The sequence below is a fragment of the Psammomys obesus genome, unplaced genomic scaffold (assembly GCF_907164565.1).
Source record: "Psammomys obesus unplaced genomic scaffold, mPsaObe1.curated_primary_1811, whole genome shotgun sequence".
NCBI lineage: Eukaryota > Metazoa > Chordata > Mammalia > Rodentia > Muridae > Psammomys > Psammomys obesus.
The window spans coordinates 171,444-189,385 of record NW_026590571.1 but is presented as its reverse complement, the minus strand read 5'-3'; the positions used below and the strand labels follow the sequence as shown (position 1 = coordinate 189,385).

At 37.0% G+C, this 17,942-nt stretch overlaps 1 protein-coding gene across 1 annotated transcript in view; it reads left to right on the top strand.

The window, feature by feature from the left end:
* Positions 1 to 17,942, top strand: part of Tmem47 (transmembrane protein 47) — a 320,951-nt gene that overhangs the window by 151,143 nt on the left and 151,866 nt on the right. The gene's annotated exons all lie outside the window — the stretch shown is intronic.

Below are 17,942 nucleotides of genomic sequence, written 5' to 3'. Positions count from 1 at the left end.
ATATTTTAATGATAACATACCAGAAAGATTTAAAAGTCACAGTTTTATTTCTTAATATTTTGTTGCATTTCTCACAACAATTACAGTAACTGACAACATTCAGATCTCTGACTCAGAAGTAAAGATCACCTTCTCATAATTCCTCAAGATCCATCTATACCACTGATAGGCATATATCCAAAAGATGCTAAAGTATAAAATAAGTACATTCCTCAACCATGTTTATAGAAGCTTTATTCATAATAGCCATAATATTGAAACAACCCACATATCCCTCAACTGAGTAATGGATACAGAAATTGTGGTACATTCACACAATGGAATGATACTCAGCAATTAAAAACACTGAAATCATGAAAATTTTAGGCAAATGGTGGGAACTAGGAAAGATCATCCTGAGAGAGCTATCTCAGAAACAGAAAGACACACATGGTATATACTCACTTATAAGTGGATATTAGGCATACAATATAGGATAAACATACTAAAATCAGTATACCTAAAGAAGCTAAGCAAGGAGGAAGATTCTAGGTAAGGTGATCAATCCTCACTCAGAAAGACAAGAGGGAAGAACATAGGAAGAGGGAGAAAACAGGGAACAAAACAGGAGCCTACCTCAGAAGGCCATTGAAAGATTTACCCAGCAAAGTACCCAAGTTGATGCTGAGACTCATAACCAAATTTTGGGCAGAGTTCAGGGAATCTTATGAAAGAAGGGGGAGATAGGAAGACCTGGAGGGAATAGGAGCTCCAAAAGGAGAGCAACAGATCAAATTATTCTGGGCACAGGGGTCTTTTCTGAGACTGACACTCCAACCAAGGACCTTGTATGTAGATAAACTTGAACCCCTAGAACCCCTGCACAGATGTAGCCCATGGAAGCTCCATGTCCAACTGGGTTCTCTGGTAATGATGACAGAAACTGTCTCTGATGCGAACTCAGTGGCTAGTTTCTTGTTTCCCTCCCGCTGAGTGGAGAGCAGGATTATCAAGCCGCAGAGAAAAACAATGCAGCCAGCCCTGATGAGACCAGGTAGGCTAGGGTCAGATAGAAGGAAAGGAGGACCTCCTCTATCAGTAGACTTTGGGAGGGACATAGGAGGAAATGAAGGAGGGTGGGTGGGATTGGGAGGAGGTGAGTGAGGGTGCTACAGCTGGGATAGAGAGTGAATAAACTGTAATTTATAAGAAATATATTTTTTAAAAAAATTAAGAAAAAGAAGATTCCAGGCTACAATGCCAGAAAATATTTTCAATAAAATTATAGAAGGACATTTTCCTAACTTAAAGAAAGAGATGTCCATAAACATACAAAAGGCCTACAGAACAACTAATGTTTTGATGGCATTTGGCATAATTTGGTTTCTAATTTGTCTTTTTTGTACAGTTTTTCAGCAAATACAAAATCATTATGGGAAACAGAAACATCCACTTCATTTCAATTTCCCATTACACCAGTATATACTTTGTTCTGGCATGGCATGTATTGAAGGATGGTGTAAGAATCATTTTCAATTTTATTTATAAGTTACTGTAGACCCAACACATATATTTGAGACATATATATTTGAGAGCTCTGGCAGTTCTGGAATTCACTATGTAAAACTGCCAACATCTGTCTTCCCACTGAGTGATTGGATTAGAGGTGTATGCTACCATACCCGACCTCATAGAAAACTCTTAAATTGAGAAAATTAAAATCATATGCTTTATATATACTTGTAAAAAATGACCAATGACTTTTAATTTCAGTGATGAGAGTTAAATTCAGCTCATTATTCATACTACACAAGAGCCATACTGCTAAGCTAAACCCCTGGCCTAAACCTAAACTGTTTCTATTTTTGTTATGTTTTGTTTTGAGAAAGGATTTAATTTAGCTGTGACTGGTATATAGACAAAGATCAATTTGAATTCCTGATCCTCTTGTCTAGGCAATCCTGCCAAGGGCAAGGACTGTGTTATGTACAACCTAATCAGATATTTTCAACCAATATTTAACCATATGTTCCAATGATGATTCTACATTGTTAAATTCCACATTGTCTCAAGGAATGACAAATACCAAATTTCGAGAATATGCTTGTGTATATTAAACATTTAGTTTCAAATTTAAATTAATTTTAAAATGCTTGATAGGAGAAATTATCACGGTGAAATATATTCCATATTAAAACTAATTAAGTTATTTGTATAATGCTCTCGGTAGATTTGAATATTACTTGTGTTGAGTTGTTTTCCTAGTTCACATGCTGCAGCCTGGTTAACACATGAAAAACAATGTTGTTTTTTTTTTAATTTTATTTTATCCTAGTTCTTTTTGCTGTTGTTTCTTATTTGTTTTGGGGGTCTCTTTCTTTTTTAGGTGAAGGAAAGACTTGCTCTGGCTCTCTTGAAATTTGGTATTGATGAAGCTGGCCTTGGACTCACAGAAGTATTCCTGCTTCTGCCTCCTGAGTGCTAGGATTAAGAGCATGCACCTCCACTCCTAGCTTAGATTTTTTTTAAGCCCCTAGAAAATTTGGAAGCTGAAATGTTTTCTGCCCATTGGATTTGTTCTTTTATCATTGGGTTATTTTATCCATAACTTAGGCAAGTTTTGCTAATTAGTAGAATTAGATCATGTAATGTTTGTGTGGGAAGATTTATTTTGAGTATTTAAGGGTGCTGGCACAACTCAGCTATTTATCTTGAACTATTTATGAACGGTCATTTCACCCTGTCATGAAGTATATATTTAGTATGTTGACAACTAGTAGTTCATATGAAAATAATGTAAAAGTATATGCACATACATATTTGGATAATCCAAACTTAATCCTTTAATGCTCCCATGTAAAAACCACAAGTTCCATAGTAGGAATCACTATATAAAACAAAGAAGTAATAAAAGAAATTGCTAGTTCTTGGTTGCTAGAACATCCTGTGTGCTAGTTTCCAGGCACAGGCTGCACATGCAGTTCCAGGGACAGCAGAAGTGAGGAGAGTCCCCAAACCATCTATGAGCTAGTACCTGGACACCAGGTCAGCCTGTGGCCTCAGGGACAGTGGCCATTGGAAACTACTAACAGAGGGAAGATCTGACCCACCCCTCTGTGCGCTAGTTCCCAAGTACCAGTTCAGATTATTGGAAATTACCAGAAGAGGTAAGGTCTGTTCAATGACTTCCACAAGCCAACTCTTGGATGGCCAGCTCTGCCTGAAGTCCCACAACAGCAAACATTGGAGACTACAGGCACAGAGGAGGTCGACATCAGTGACTAACAAAGATGACAGTCATCAGGGACTACCATGGACCTCCAAGTCTGCCAACACCACTGACAACCAGATGGCTAGAGGATAACATAAGACACACTAAAAAAGGCAGTGGGGCAATATAGCACCACCAGAACACAACTATCTTACTCCAACAAATCCTGTCTTTCCTAATACACTTGAAGTGCATAAAAATGATCTTAATTCTGAGGTTTTGAAAATGATAGAAGTCTTGAAAGATGAAAATAAATCCCTCAGAGAAATACAGAAAAACACAATCAAACAGATGAAAGAAATGAATAATTTCTTAAAGAAATACAAAAACAAACAAACAAACAAGCAAACAAACACAAAAACAAGCAATCGGGAAAAGGAAATGACACTAAAACTGTTCAAGACCTGAAAAGGGAAATAGAAGCACTAAAGAAAAATAGAAGCAATAAAGAAAAATCTGAGAGAATATATAGGAAAGATGCAAAGCTCACCAACAGAATATGAGAGATAGAAGAAAGAATCTCAGGCATAGAAGATACAATAGAACACATTGACAGAAAGGTTAAAGAAAATGTTAAATATACAAAGTTTCTAACAAAAAACATCCAAGAAATTTGGACACTATGAAAAGACCAAACCTAAGGTTAATAGAAATAGAAGAAAGAGAAGATTGCCAGCTCCAAGGCCCCAAAGTATTCATAGAAGAAAAATTTCCTAACTTAAAGAAAGAGATGCCTATAAACCTACAAAAAGCCAACAGAAAACCAAATAGAATGGAGCAAAAATAAAGTCCTCTTGCCACATAATAATAAAAACACTAAATATACAAAGCAAATAAAAAATATTAAAAACCTCAAGGGATAAGTGCTAAGTAATATATAATGATAGGTCTACTAGAATTACATCAGACAAGACTTTAAAAGCCATAGGAGCCTGGACAGACATTATGCAGTTCCTAAGAGACCAGAGATGTCAGCCCAAAATACTATACGCAGCAAAAATTTCAATCATCGTGGATGAGAAAACAAGATATTCAATGACAAAACCAAATTTAAACAACATCTCTACATCAACTCAGGCTTACAGAGGGCACTAATTAGAAAACTCCAACACAACAAGGGTAACTACACCTGAGATAACATAGGAAATAACTAATTTCACACCAGCAAAAACAAAAGAAAAGAAGCATGTGCACTCACACTACAACCATCAATATCAAAGTTACAGGAATCAATAATCATTGGTCATTAATATTTCTCAACATCAATGGACCCAACTCCCTAATAAAAAGAAACAGGTTAACAGAGTAATTCATCATTTTGTTGCATACAAGGAACATACCCCATCGACAAAGATAGACCATATCAGAGTAAAGGGTGGAAAAAGGTGTCTAAACAAAGAGACCTAAGGAATAAGCAGGCATAGCAATTCCAATATCTAATAGACTTTCGAGCAAAAGTTTTGATACAGAAATTGTGGTACATTTACACAATGGAATATTACCCAGCAAATAAAAACAAGGAAATAATGAAATTTGCAAGCAAATGGTGGGGTTGGGTGGGGTTGAGGGAGAGGGCTACAGCTGGGATACAAAGTGAATAAACTGTAATAAATAAAAAAATAAAATTAAAAAAGTAATCAAGAGTAATTAAAGGAAAACTCTACCAATGTGGTATCCCAATTCTGACCATTTATGCCACAAATGCAAGAGTACCAACATTCATAAAAGAAATATTACTACAGCTTAAATCACACAGGAAACTGCATATATTTCTAGTGGGAGATTTCAATACCTCACTCTTACCACTGTATATGTTGAGACAGAAATTGAACAGATAAATAATTAAACTGAATTTATTAATTAAACGGCCCTAACCAATAACTACAAAACACTTCACCCAAACACAAAAGAACATACCTTCTCAGCACCACATGGATTTTTTTTCCAAATACTCTGTCACAAAGCAAGCCTCAACACATACAAGAAGATTTAAATGACCCCTTGTATTTCATCAGACCACCATGGATTAAAGCTGGAACTCAACAACAGAAAAGAAAGCTTAAAACCTCATGGAAACAGAACCTTTCTCAAACCAATGACCACTGAGTCATTGAAATTAAGGGATGAAATTAAGAAAGAAAGTAAAGACTTTCTAGAATTCAATATAAATGAAGTCACAACTTACCTAAACATATGGGACACAGTGAAAGCAGTGCTAAGAGGAAAGTTCTTAGTTCTAAGCACCTTCATAAAGAAACTGGAGAAGTCACATACTGGCAACATAACAGCTCATCTGAAAGCTCTAGAACAAAAATCGGCAATCACATCAAACAGGAGTATACATCAGGGAATAAACTCGGGAATAAAACCAATAACTTTGAAACAAAGAAAAATACAAAGAATCAAGAAAACCAAGAGCTGTTTTTTTTGAAAAATAGACAAGATAGACAAACCCTTAGCCCCCACCACCAAAAAAGGCAGGGGGTATCCAAATTAGCAAAATTAGAAATAAAGGGAGGATATACCAACAGACACTTAGAAAATTCAAAGCATCATTGGGTTGTACTTCAAAAGCCTACATGCCAAAATCTTCCAAAATCTAAATAAAATAGATGACTTTCTTGATAGATACTACTTACTAACCTTAAATTAAGATCATGTAAACAACTGAAATAAACCTATAACCCCCAAGGAAATAGAAAAATTCCTTAAAATCTCCCACCCCCCAAAAAAACCCAAAACAACAACAAAAAACAGGTCTAAATGATTTCAGTGCAAAATTTTACCAGACTTTCAAAGACAAGCTAATAGCAATATGCCTCAAACAATTTGACAAAATAAAAACTGAAGGAACATTGCCAAACTCATTCAATAAGGCCACAGTTACCCTGATACCTAAAAAGACACAATCAAAACGAGAATTTCAGACCACTTTTCATTATGAACATTGATGCAAAAATACTCATTAAAATACCCACAAACAGAATTCAGGAACACATCAAAAATATTATCTACCATGATCAGGTAAACTGGATTCCAGGGATGCAGGAAGAGTTCAACATACACAAATATATCAATGTAATCCACCATATAAACAAACTGAAAGACAAAAAAACACATGATCATCTCATTAGACTCTGAAAAAGCTTTTGACAAGATCCGACACCACTTCATGTTTAAAGGCTTAGATCATGGATACAAGGCACATCCATAAACACAACAAAGGCAAATACACAGCATACCAATAGCCAATATCAAGTTAAACCAAGAGAAACTTAAAGCAACCCACTAAATCAGGGATAAGACAATTCTGCCACTTCCCTCCACATCTCTTGAATACAGTCCTTGAAATCCTAGCTAGAGCAATAAAACAACTAGTGGAGGTCAAGGGGATGCAAATTGGAAAGGAAGAAATCAAAGTATCAGTATATGAGAGTATACATAATATACCCCAAAGATTCTACTGGTGAACTCCAACAGCTGAAAAACACCTTCAACAAAGTGGCTGGATACAAAATTAATTCAAAAAAATCAGTAACCCTCCTGTGTATAACCATTAAACAGGCAAAGAAAGAAATTAGAAAAACAAGACCCTTCACAGTAGTCACAAATAATATAAAGTATCTTCAGGTAATTCTAACCAAGCAAGTGAAAGACATGTATGAAAGTAACAGTAGGGGTTTGAGGATTTAGCTCAGTGGTAGAGTGTTTGCCTAGCAAACGCAAGGCCCTGGGTTTGTCCTCAGCTCTGAAAAAAAAAAAAAAAAAGAAAGAAAGAAAGAAAGAAAGTAACAATAGCACTCCTGTAAACAAGCCATAAACAGGCTGAGAATGAAATTAGGGAAACAACATCCTTCACAATAGCCATGAACAATATGAAGTATCTTGGTGTAACTCTAACCAAGCAAGTAAAAGACCTGTATGACAAGAACTTCAAGTCTCTGAAGAAAGAAAGTGAAGACAATATCAGAAAATAGAAAGATTTCCCATGCTCATGGATTGGTAGCATTGACATAGTGAAAATTTCCATCTTACCAAAGTAATCTACAGATTCAATGTAATTCCCATCAAAATTCCAACAGAATTTTTTTCAGCACTTGAAAAAAACAATTTTCAATTTCATATGGAAAAACAAAAATCCCAGAATATCTAAAACAAATCAGTACTTCTGGAAGTGTCTCCATCCCTGATATCAAGCTGTACTATAGAGAAACAGTAAAAAAAAAAAAAAAAAAAAAAAAAACTGCATGGTACTGGCATAGAAATAGGCTGGTGGATCAAGGGAATTGAACTGAAGGTCCAGAAACAAATCCTCACATCTATGTACACTAGATTTTTCACAACGAATGCATACAATAGCAAAGTGACAGAATATTTAACAAATGCTGCTTGTCTAACTGGATGTCTACATGTAGAAAATATAAACAGAACCATATTCATCATTCTGCACAAAATTCATGTCCAAGACCAAGGACCTTAACATAAAACCTGAGACACTAAATCTATCAGAAGAAAAAAATAACTAAGATCCTTGAACTCATTAGCACAGGAGAGAAATTCTTGAACAGAACACCAATAGCTCAGGCTCCAAGATCAACAATCAACAAATGGGATCTCTTGAAACTGAAAAGCTTTTATGATACAAAGGACACTGTCAACAAAACAAATTGGTAGCCTACAGATTGGGAAAATATCTTTATCAAGCTGACATCTGACAAACAGCTAATATCCAAAATATATAAAAGAAATCAAGAAATTAAACAACAACAAACCAAATTATCCAATTAAAATGGGTACAGGGCTAAACAGAGAATTCTCAACAGAGGAACCTTGAATGTCCGAGATACCTAAAAAATGCTCAGCATCATTAGCCATCAGAGAAATGTAAATCAAAATGACTCTGAGATTCCCTCTCACACCTGTCAGTATGGCTAAGATCGAAAACTCAAATGACAGCATATGCTGGTACTCTCTCCATTGCTGGTAGGAGTGCAAACTGGTACAACCGCTTTGGATATCAATATGTAGTTTTCACAGAAAATTGAGAAAAACACTACCTCAAGACCCAGCTATAGCATTCCTGGGCATATACCCAAATGGTCTTCTATCATACAACAAGGACATTTGCTCAACTATGTTCATAGTAGCTTTATTCATAATAGCCAGAAACTGGAAACAACACAGATGTCCTTCAACCAAAGAATGGATAAATAAACTGTGGTGAAATTTACACAACTGAATACTACTTAGCTATTAAAAACAAGTAAATCATGAAATTAGCAGGGGAATGGATGGAACTGAGGTAGAAAAGATCATCCTGAGTTATGTAATTAAGACCCAGAAAGACACATATGATATGTACTCACTTAGAAGCAGATGTTAGCCATATAATATAGGAAATCCATACTAAAATTCACAGATCCAAAGAAGCTAACTAAGTAACAAGGATGGCCTAAGAGAGGCTGCGTGGATCTCACTGAGAAGGGGAAATAGAAAAGACAAAGGAAGTGTTCAAAAAAAGGGAACAAGATAGAAGAGGGAGTGCTCAGGGAAATGAATTGGGAATCTAATGTGAGGAGAAGAAGGGAGAGGACCAAGAATGACAGAGGGCATGCAGAGAGAAGAGAAACTGTGACCTGGGCATCTCTCAGATAGACTGGAGACCGATGACAGGGAGGGATTCTGAGAGAATTTGGGCATTATTCTAGCAGAGACCCGTACTATTGGAAGACAAGGAGACTGAAGAGTCCACACTCTAACCAGTCAGGACTCCAAGTGAGGGAGGGGAACACTAACCCACTTACAAAAACTTTTATCCAATACTTACCCTGCCTACAAATGTGCAGGGATAAAGAAAGAGACTGTGGGAATGTCCAACCAATGCCTGGCCACACCATGGGAGAGAGCCAATCCCTAATACTATTAACAACACCTTGCTACGCTTGCAGACAGAAGCCTGGCATAGCTGTATGTTGAGAGGTTTCACCCAGAATTGGATGGAAACAGATGCTGAGACTCACAGCCAAAAATTGTGTGGAAGAGTGAGAGCAAGGATAGAAGGAACGGAGAGAACAGGAACTCCACAAGAAGACCAACAGGGCCAACAAACCTGGGCCCTGTGGAGACTGAAACAGCAAACAAGGATCATGTATGAATTGGAACTAGACCCCCTACACTTATGTGCAAAATAAAGACTTTGATCTTCATGTTGACCCCCCAGCAAGGGGAGCAGGGACTATCTCTAACAAGGACTCTCTTTGATTTTTTTGATCATTTCCCCATGGCTGTGGTGCCTGGCCAAGCCACTGTGGTAAAGGATGTACTCAGTCCTGATAACACTTGATGTTCTGGGGGAGATAGGTGTGGGGCTCCTCTTTTCTGAGTGGGAGGGGAGGAGGGATATGGGGAAGAGGGAATGAGGTTGGGACCAGGAGGAGAGGAGGGAGGGGGCTATAATTGAGATGTAAAGTCAATCAATAGAAGTTTTAAATGTTTCCTGATTTTCAATAAATATCATAATGAAAAAATGTAGGAAATTATGAAAATGTATGTCTGATTGATAAATATGAGTAGAAAAATGAAAACTAAATTTAGTTTTGAAGTATCATCTTGCAGCTAACTCCCTGGAAGTTTCATTATAGTGAGGAGGTTTTAAGAAGCCAATATAGTTACTCTGAGTGAGAAGAAACCTCATAGGTTAATATATATGAATGCTTGGTCCACAGCTGGTGGATTGTTCAGGAAGGATTAGGAGGTATGGCATTTTGGAGGAGGTATTGTTAAACTTAAAAAGTGGGAAGAGAAAGAACAGTTCCACAATTACCCAATTCAAGCAAGTTTTATTCAGTACTGACCAGGAAAATGGGCACTGGCCAGGTCCATACCTGGTATTTCCAGAGAATGCCTGTGAGCTATGTTGGTCAAATATATGTATATATATATGCCAAACCCACAAGTTTATGTACTTTTGACCTTCATTGAATTTTTTGGAAAGCATACATATTGAAATACTTCCTGCCTACATACCTCCAACCTACATGTGGTCAAGCATAATTTGGTCAACCAAAATTGTTTAGGTACATATAATTATGTGACTTGTTATCTTATCGGAAAACAGGCTACAGCATCTCAAGCAGTATCTGTTTTAGGCAAGTGGGGCTTACAGGTTAAATTTAGCCCTTACAGTATGCCCCTGGGAGTGGACTCAGAGTTTTCAAAACTTACAACAGGTCCTCCCCACTCTCAGCCTCTTACTGTTTATCTGCCTGCCTGCTGCCTGATGATTAGGATATGTCTGAGGTACTACTCAAGCATCATGCCTCCCTGCCTGCTACCACACTCCTTGTCATGATGGTCATAAACTCAACCTCTGAGACTGTAAGCATGTTCCAAATTAATTTTGTGGTTGATTTGTCATTTTTTGAGACAGTGTTTTTTGTTTTGTTTTGTTTTGTGTGTGTGTGTGTGTGTGTGTGTGTGTGTGTGTGTGTGTGTGTGTAGCCTTGGCTATCCTAGATTCACTTTGTAGAACAGGCTGGCTTTAACCTCACAGAGATCCGCCTGCCTCTGCCTCCTTGAATGCTGGGATTAAAGTTGTGTACCTAAAAGCTTTTTTAAATAAACTGTCTTGATCATGTGTCTCTTCACAACAATAGAAAAGTATCTTAAGGCAAGGCCTCAGGACTATTGTTGGGATACTCCTGAGGATGATAGAGGTCCATAGAAAGAATGGGAGATAGATGACTTTTATCAATTCTAAATGGAATTCAGTAAAACACCATCACAGTAAATTATGCTTTAAAGATAGTGTCTCATGGTTTGAGTGTGTCCTTTCAAATTTTGAGTGTTTCAGTTATGTTGGTGAAAGACTAAGTAATTAAAAACTAGGTTCTGGGGGTACTGAGCTAACATGTTTAAAACATATCAGGCCAGTTGACCTTGCTGCTTCTAGGTAGATCCAACCAACTGCAGGGAAGAGCTGACCTTGCTGCTCCTTAGAGGTATTGTTGCAAGAAAGTGGCCTGGATGGCCTTGTTCTTGGAGGTAGCACAGACTGAGTTAAGGGGCCTCTCTCCCCTAACAACAGTATATTTGTCCAGGACAGGACTGGAACCCAAGGCCAGCCATTTCCCTTCACCATCCCCTCCCCCCCCCCAGCAAAAGAGAACAAAGAAAGCCAAAACCATTCATGGTCCTGGTACTTTCCCATAGCATACACTTTATGAAATGTAACATCCCCTTTTTCTGTATTAACCAATAGAAGCTTGCTAGGCTAGAATCCCCTGCTTTGGGTGCATTGGGAGGGACTGGGACCTATAAATCACCCACAATCCTGAGCTTAGGGCTCTCAGCTGGATATGCTTTGGTGTCTGCGGGAGTCCAGCCCAGGCTATGAATAAAGATCCTTGTGTGTTTTGCAATGGACTTGCCTCCTGTTGGTCTTTTGGGGATCTTGTGAATAGGGCACAACATTGGTATTCAGGGACATGACAGATGTTAGACCTAAGAGAGGAAGTGGTGTGATTATATTTTATCAGACTGTTTCACTAACTACTGTGTTAATAAGGCACATATTATGTAGTTACATTTTAATTAAAATAAAATAATTTTTAAGAGAGAAGTTGGGTCACCAATAGTGACTAGGCAAGGAATTCTATGTCTACTTAGTAGGGTCAGCATCTTTATAATGATTAGAAACAGACTTGTTTTTCTGAAAAGCTAGCTTGCTTCATTATAAAACCACCCAGTTTTCATGCCTTCTGAGATATGAAAATATACCAAAAACATCTTTCATCAAACAATGAATGGTGATTGCTAATGCTTGAGTTTCTCAGCCTTTAGAACTGTAGGAAGAAACATACTTACGTTCTCTATAAATTTTTGAGTAATAGGTATTCTTTTTAAAACACCAAAACATGGATTATTAATACACAAAAAAAATATTGGTACTTATCACTAATACATAAAGATCACTTCCTAATTTTTTATTGTATTTAAACATTTTGCCATCTAAAACATTATTTAACATAGTACATGCTGTATACATATGCACTACATTCTGGTTATTCTACTGTGGATTTTTAAAGTATTTTCTTAAGCAACACAGGTTTGCAAAGACAGTACATTTTCTTAGTCTTTTTGATTAGTTAATGCACTCACTTCTTTCAACAAGTTACATTGTGACCATGTATTCATATGCCAGTTACCTTCTCTTTTGAACATTTCTTTAGTAATAATGATTCATACAAAGTTCATGATCCAAGCATTATTCAAATAGCTGTGTGTATGCAGATTTAAGCAACATCACAATATCTTATGAAAAAGATTCTATTATTCTCATAAGCACAAGTAAATTTAGTAAACTGGTCAAGGCAGCATAAAAAGTGTCTTAATTTTGGTTTTATTATTCTGAAAAGACACTATGACTATGGCAACTCATATAAAAGGAGATAAATAATTGGGACTGGCTTACAGTTTCAGATACTTAGTCCCTTAGCATCATGGTGGGAACCATAGCAGACATGGTGCTGAAGAAGGAGCTGAGAGTTTGACATCTTGATCTGAAGGTAGTAGAAAGAGACTGTATATCACACTGGGCATAGCTTCAGCAATTATGACTTCAAAACCTGCTCCCAACAGTTCCTCCAACAAGCTCACAACTACCTACTCCAACAAGGCCACATTTTCTAATTGTGCCACTCCATATGGGCCAAGCATTCAAACACATGAATCTGTGGAGGCCATCCTATTCAAGTAAGTATGGCCAGAACTAAGAAACATGGCTTGGCAAACCATCTTCAAAATCTGTGCGTTGATAAAATGGTACATATTAGGATAAAAATTATTTTTAGTTTTAGGTTATATAATCATGACACTTTGATTAGACATGTAAGAGAATGTGACAAACATGAATGTGAATGTCCTTATGCTTGGAAACACTTTAGTATATGTCCCAAAGGTGGATTTCTATCTTAAATGAAATATCCTAAGCACTGTTAACATACATCCTAAATCAGTTGTTCACAAGCTTAGGAGTAACATGCCACACACTGATGGGCTCTTCAAACTCCCAATATTTCCTCATTCACTATGTCTGTGATGGTATCTGAGACTTTACATCCTGAAATTTTCAGGTGATGCAGATTTGTTTGATGTTGTAACCACACTTGGACAAGTAGTACTGCCGCAGAATATTTGATCTCAAAGTCCTAATTCACGTTTTGGTAACTGCACACATGCCTATTCAATATACATATGCAAGAAAACAACTAGTGAATATACAGATGTAAAACATTCACAGATGATATGTAATTATAAAATAGAAAACAATGCATTCCACCAGTGTAACACACAGCATACTGAATAGTAATCAGTATTTTAAACTAAAGTTTTGCCTTGTATTTCACTGCAACAAAAATTTTCCACCTCTTTTGTGCTATATGGTCTTTAATTTCCTTCTCACTTTCTATTAGATATACATACAAACTCATGAATGCACACACATACACACAAACACAAAAAATTTACTGTCATATACTGCAGTGAGTCTACTTTTTTTCTGTTGGGTGATAATATTGGGGTTCACACAGAACCTTTCCAAAGAGTAACTGTTGTTAATTTTAAAGTGAAATGTGGGTTCCTTAGAATATTATTTACTCATGGATACATCTTATTTGAAAGATGCAAATAGATACTTCATTTTTCCTTTCCTAAATTATACAAAAATATTGAAAGTTATTCCTTCAATTTTGCTTCATTTTGTACTTTCAAATTAATGTCATGATTATTTTTCTTCCTTTACTCATGTTACCTACTTCATTTCTCTGATAAGTTCTCTCTAGCCACCATTTCTGATGTTTTTCATATTTCCTTTTTTTTTTTTTTTTTTTTACAAATTATCACTACTTAAGAATATCATAATGCCTACAGCTGTGTGTGGAGGTAGATCGTTGGTTGGCTGATTTGTTATCAAGTACAATGTTAGAAAATTCATTTTTGATTGCTTATTACAAAAACAATCTAATTTTTCCATGACTGCTAACAGATCTTCCACTTTCAGCAAGTGCAATTTTAATGAAAATATGAAGAAAAATATGTGTTATTAACTTAAATGTATTTTAAATTATAGCAAGATAATTAAATTATAGCCATACATAAAGTAGAAGTCAGAAGACATGGATGCTGAATCACCAAATACAACTTAACACTCCCCAAAAGGTCCTTTACCATTTTCATTTTATTTGTTTAGTTTTTATTTTTTATTTGTTTTGAATTTTATTTTTTTCTTATCAGTTACATTTTATTAACTCTGTATCCCAGCCGTATCACGATCCCTCATTCCCTCCCAGTCCCTCCCTCCCTCCCTCATCTCCACCATGCCCCTTGCCAAGTCCACTGATAGGGGGGAACGCCACCCCATTCATCTGATCCTGTTTTATCAGGTATCTTCAGGACTGGCTGCAAAGCTCTCCTCCGTTGCCTAACAGGACTGCTCCTCCTTTGTGGGGTGGGGAGGCCAAAGAGCCAGTCATTGAGTTCCTGTTAGAAATAGTCCTTGTTCCCCTCACTATGGGAAACCAATTGGTTACTGAGCTACCACAGGCTACATCTGAGCAGAGGTTCTGGGTTACATTCATACATGGTCCTTGGTTGCATGTCAGTCTCAGAAAAGACCCTGTGCCCAGATATATTTGGTCCTTGTGGAGCTCCTATCCTTTCCTCATCAGACTAACTCCCCTTCTTTCTTATGATTCCCTGTACTCTACCAAAGGTTTGGTCATGAGACTTTGCTTTGAAAGTACTGCTAGTTAGAGTTTTTCAAATGCGCTCAGTAGACTCCTGTCAATGTTCGATGCGCATCCAATCTGTCTTTCAAAAGGAGGATTGATAATCTTACCCCATGTCTGCTCTCTTGATTATCTTTTTTAGGTGTATAGATTTCATTATGTTTATCATATCTTATAGGTCTATAAAAGTGAGTATATACCGTGTTTGTCTTTCTCCTTCTGGGATATTTCACTCAGGATGATCTTTTCTAGATCCCACCATTTGCCTGCAAATTTCATGATTTCCTCCTTTTTGATTGCTGAGTAATATTCCATTGTGTAAAAATACCACAATTTCTGTACCCATTCCTCTGTTGATGGACATTTGGGTTGTTTCCAGATTCTGGCTATTAAAAATAAAGCTGCTATAACCATGGTTGAGCAAATATCCCTTTTGTGTACTTGAGCAAAGTTTGGGTATATACCTAGCAGTGGTATAGCTGGGTCTTGAGGAAGCACTATTCCTAATTGTCTTAGAAAGCGCCAGATAGATTCCCAGAGTGGTTGTACCAGTTTACATTCCCACCAGCAGTGGAGGAGGGATCCCTTTCTCCACAACCTCTCCAGCATGTGTTGTCTCTTGAGTTTTTCATTTTGGCCATTCTGATGGGTGTAAGGTGATATCTCAGGGTCATTTTGATTTGCATTTCCCTGATGGCTAATGAGGATGAACATTACTTTAAGTGTTTCTCTGCCATTCGATATTCCTCTACAGAGAATTCTCTGTTTAGCTCTGTTCCCCATTTTTTAATTGGATTACTTGGTTTGCTGCTTTTCAGGTTTTAGTTCTTTGTATATACTGGATATTAGTCCTCTGTCAGATAAAGGATTAGTGAAGATTATTTCCCAATCTGTAGGCAGACATTTTGTTTTGATGACAGTGTCCTTTGCTTTACAGAAGCTGTTCAGTTTCATGAGGTCCCATTTATTGATTGTTGCTCTTAGAGCCTGTGCTGTTGGTGTTCTGTTCAGGAAGTTGTCTTCTGTGCCAATGAGTTCTAGGCTCTTCCCCACTTTTTCTTCTAACAGATTTAGAGTATCTGGTTTTATGCTGAGGTCTTTGATCCACTTGGACTTTAGTTTTGTGCAGGGTGATAAATATAGATCTATTTTCATTTTTCTGCATATGGACATCCAGTTGGACCAGCACCATTTGTTGAAGATGCTGTCTTTTTTCCATTGAATGGTTTTGGCTTCTTTGTCAAAAATCGAGTATTCATAGGTGTGTGGGTTTATTTCTGGGTCTTCTATGCTGTTCCATTGATCCTCCTTTCTGTTTTTATGCCAAGAACATGCAGTTTTTATTACTATTGCTCTGTAGTACAACTTGAGATCGGGGATGGAGATACCTCCAGATGATCTGTTGTTGTACAGGAGATTCTGTTCAACAGAAGATTCTGGGTTTTTTTTTTCTCCATATGAAGCTGAGAATCTTTTTTTCAAGGTCTGTAACAAATTGAATTGGTATTTTGATGGGAATTTCGTTGAATCTGTAGATTGCTTTTGGCAGGATGGCCATTTTCACAATGTTAATCCTAAAATCCATGAGCACGGAAGATCTTTCCATCTTCTGAGATCTTCTTCAATTTCTTTCTTCAGAGACTTGAAGTTTTTCTCAAACAGGTCTTTCACTTGCTTGGTTAGTGTCACCTGAAGGAACTTTATGTGGTTAGTGGCTATTGTGAAGGGTGTTGTTTACCTAATTTATTTCTCGGCCCTTTTGTCTTTGGTATACAGGAGGACTTCTGATTATTTTGAGTTGATTTGGTATCCTGCCACTTTGCTGAAGGTGATTATCAACTGGAGGAGTTCTCTGGTTGAATTCTAGGGGTCGCTCATATCATATCATCTGCGAATAGTGACAATTTGACCTCTTCTTTCTGATTTGTATCCCCTTGATATCCTTTAGTTGTCTTATTGCTCTGGCTAGGACTTTAAGTACTATGTTGAAGAGGTAGGGAGAGAGTGGACAGCCTTGTCTTGTCCCTGATTTCAGTGGAATTGATTTAAGTTTCTCTCCATTGAGTTTGATGTTGGCTATAGGCTTGCTGTATATTGCCTTTACTATGTTTAGATATGTGCCTTGTATTCCTGATCTCTCCAAGACTTTAAACATGAATGGGTGTTGGACTTTGTCAAATGTTTTTGAGCATCTAAGGAGATGATCATGTGGTTTTTCTCCTTCAGTTTGTTTATGTGGTGGATTACATTGATGGGTTTCTGTATGTTGAACCACCCTTGCATGCCTGGGATGAAGCCTACTTGGTCGTGGTGGATGATATCTTTGATGTGTTCTTGGATTCGGTTTGCAAGTATTTTATTGAGTATTTTTGCGTCAATGTTCATAAGAGAGATAGGTCTGAAGTTCTCTTTTTTTGTTGGGTCTTTGTGTGGTTTAGGTATCAGGGTGACTGTTGTTTCATAGAATGAGTTTGGTAATGTACCTTCTGTTTCTATTTTGTGGAATAGTTTGAGGAGAATTGGTGTGAGCACTTCTTTGAAAGTCTGGTAGAATTCTGCGCTGAAACCATCTGGCCCAGGGCTTTTTTTTGGAGGGGAGACTGTGAATGACTGCTTCAATTTCCTTGGGGGATATAGGGCTGTTCAGTCTTTTTACCTGATCTTGACTTAATGTTGGAAGATGGAATCTATCAAGAAAATTGACAATTTCATTTAGGTTTTCAAATTTTGTGGCATATAGGCTTTTTTAGTATGACCTAATAATTGTTTGAATTTCCTTTGTGTCTGTAGTTATGTCACCCTTTTCATCTCTGATTTTGTTGATTTGGATAGATTCTCTCTGCTTTTTAGTTAGTTTGGCTAAGGGTTTGTCTATCTTGTTGATTTTCTCAAAGAACCAGCTTTTT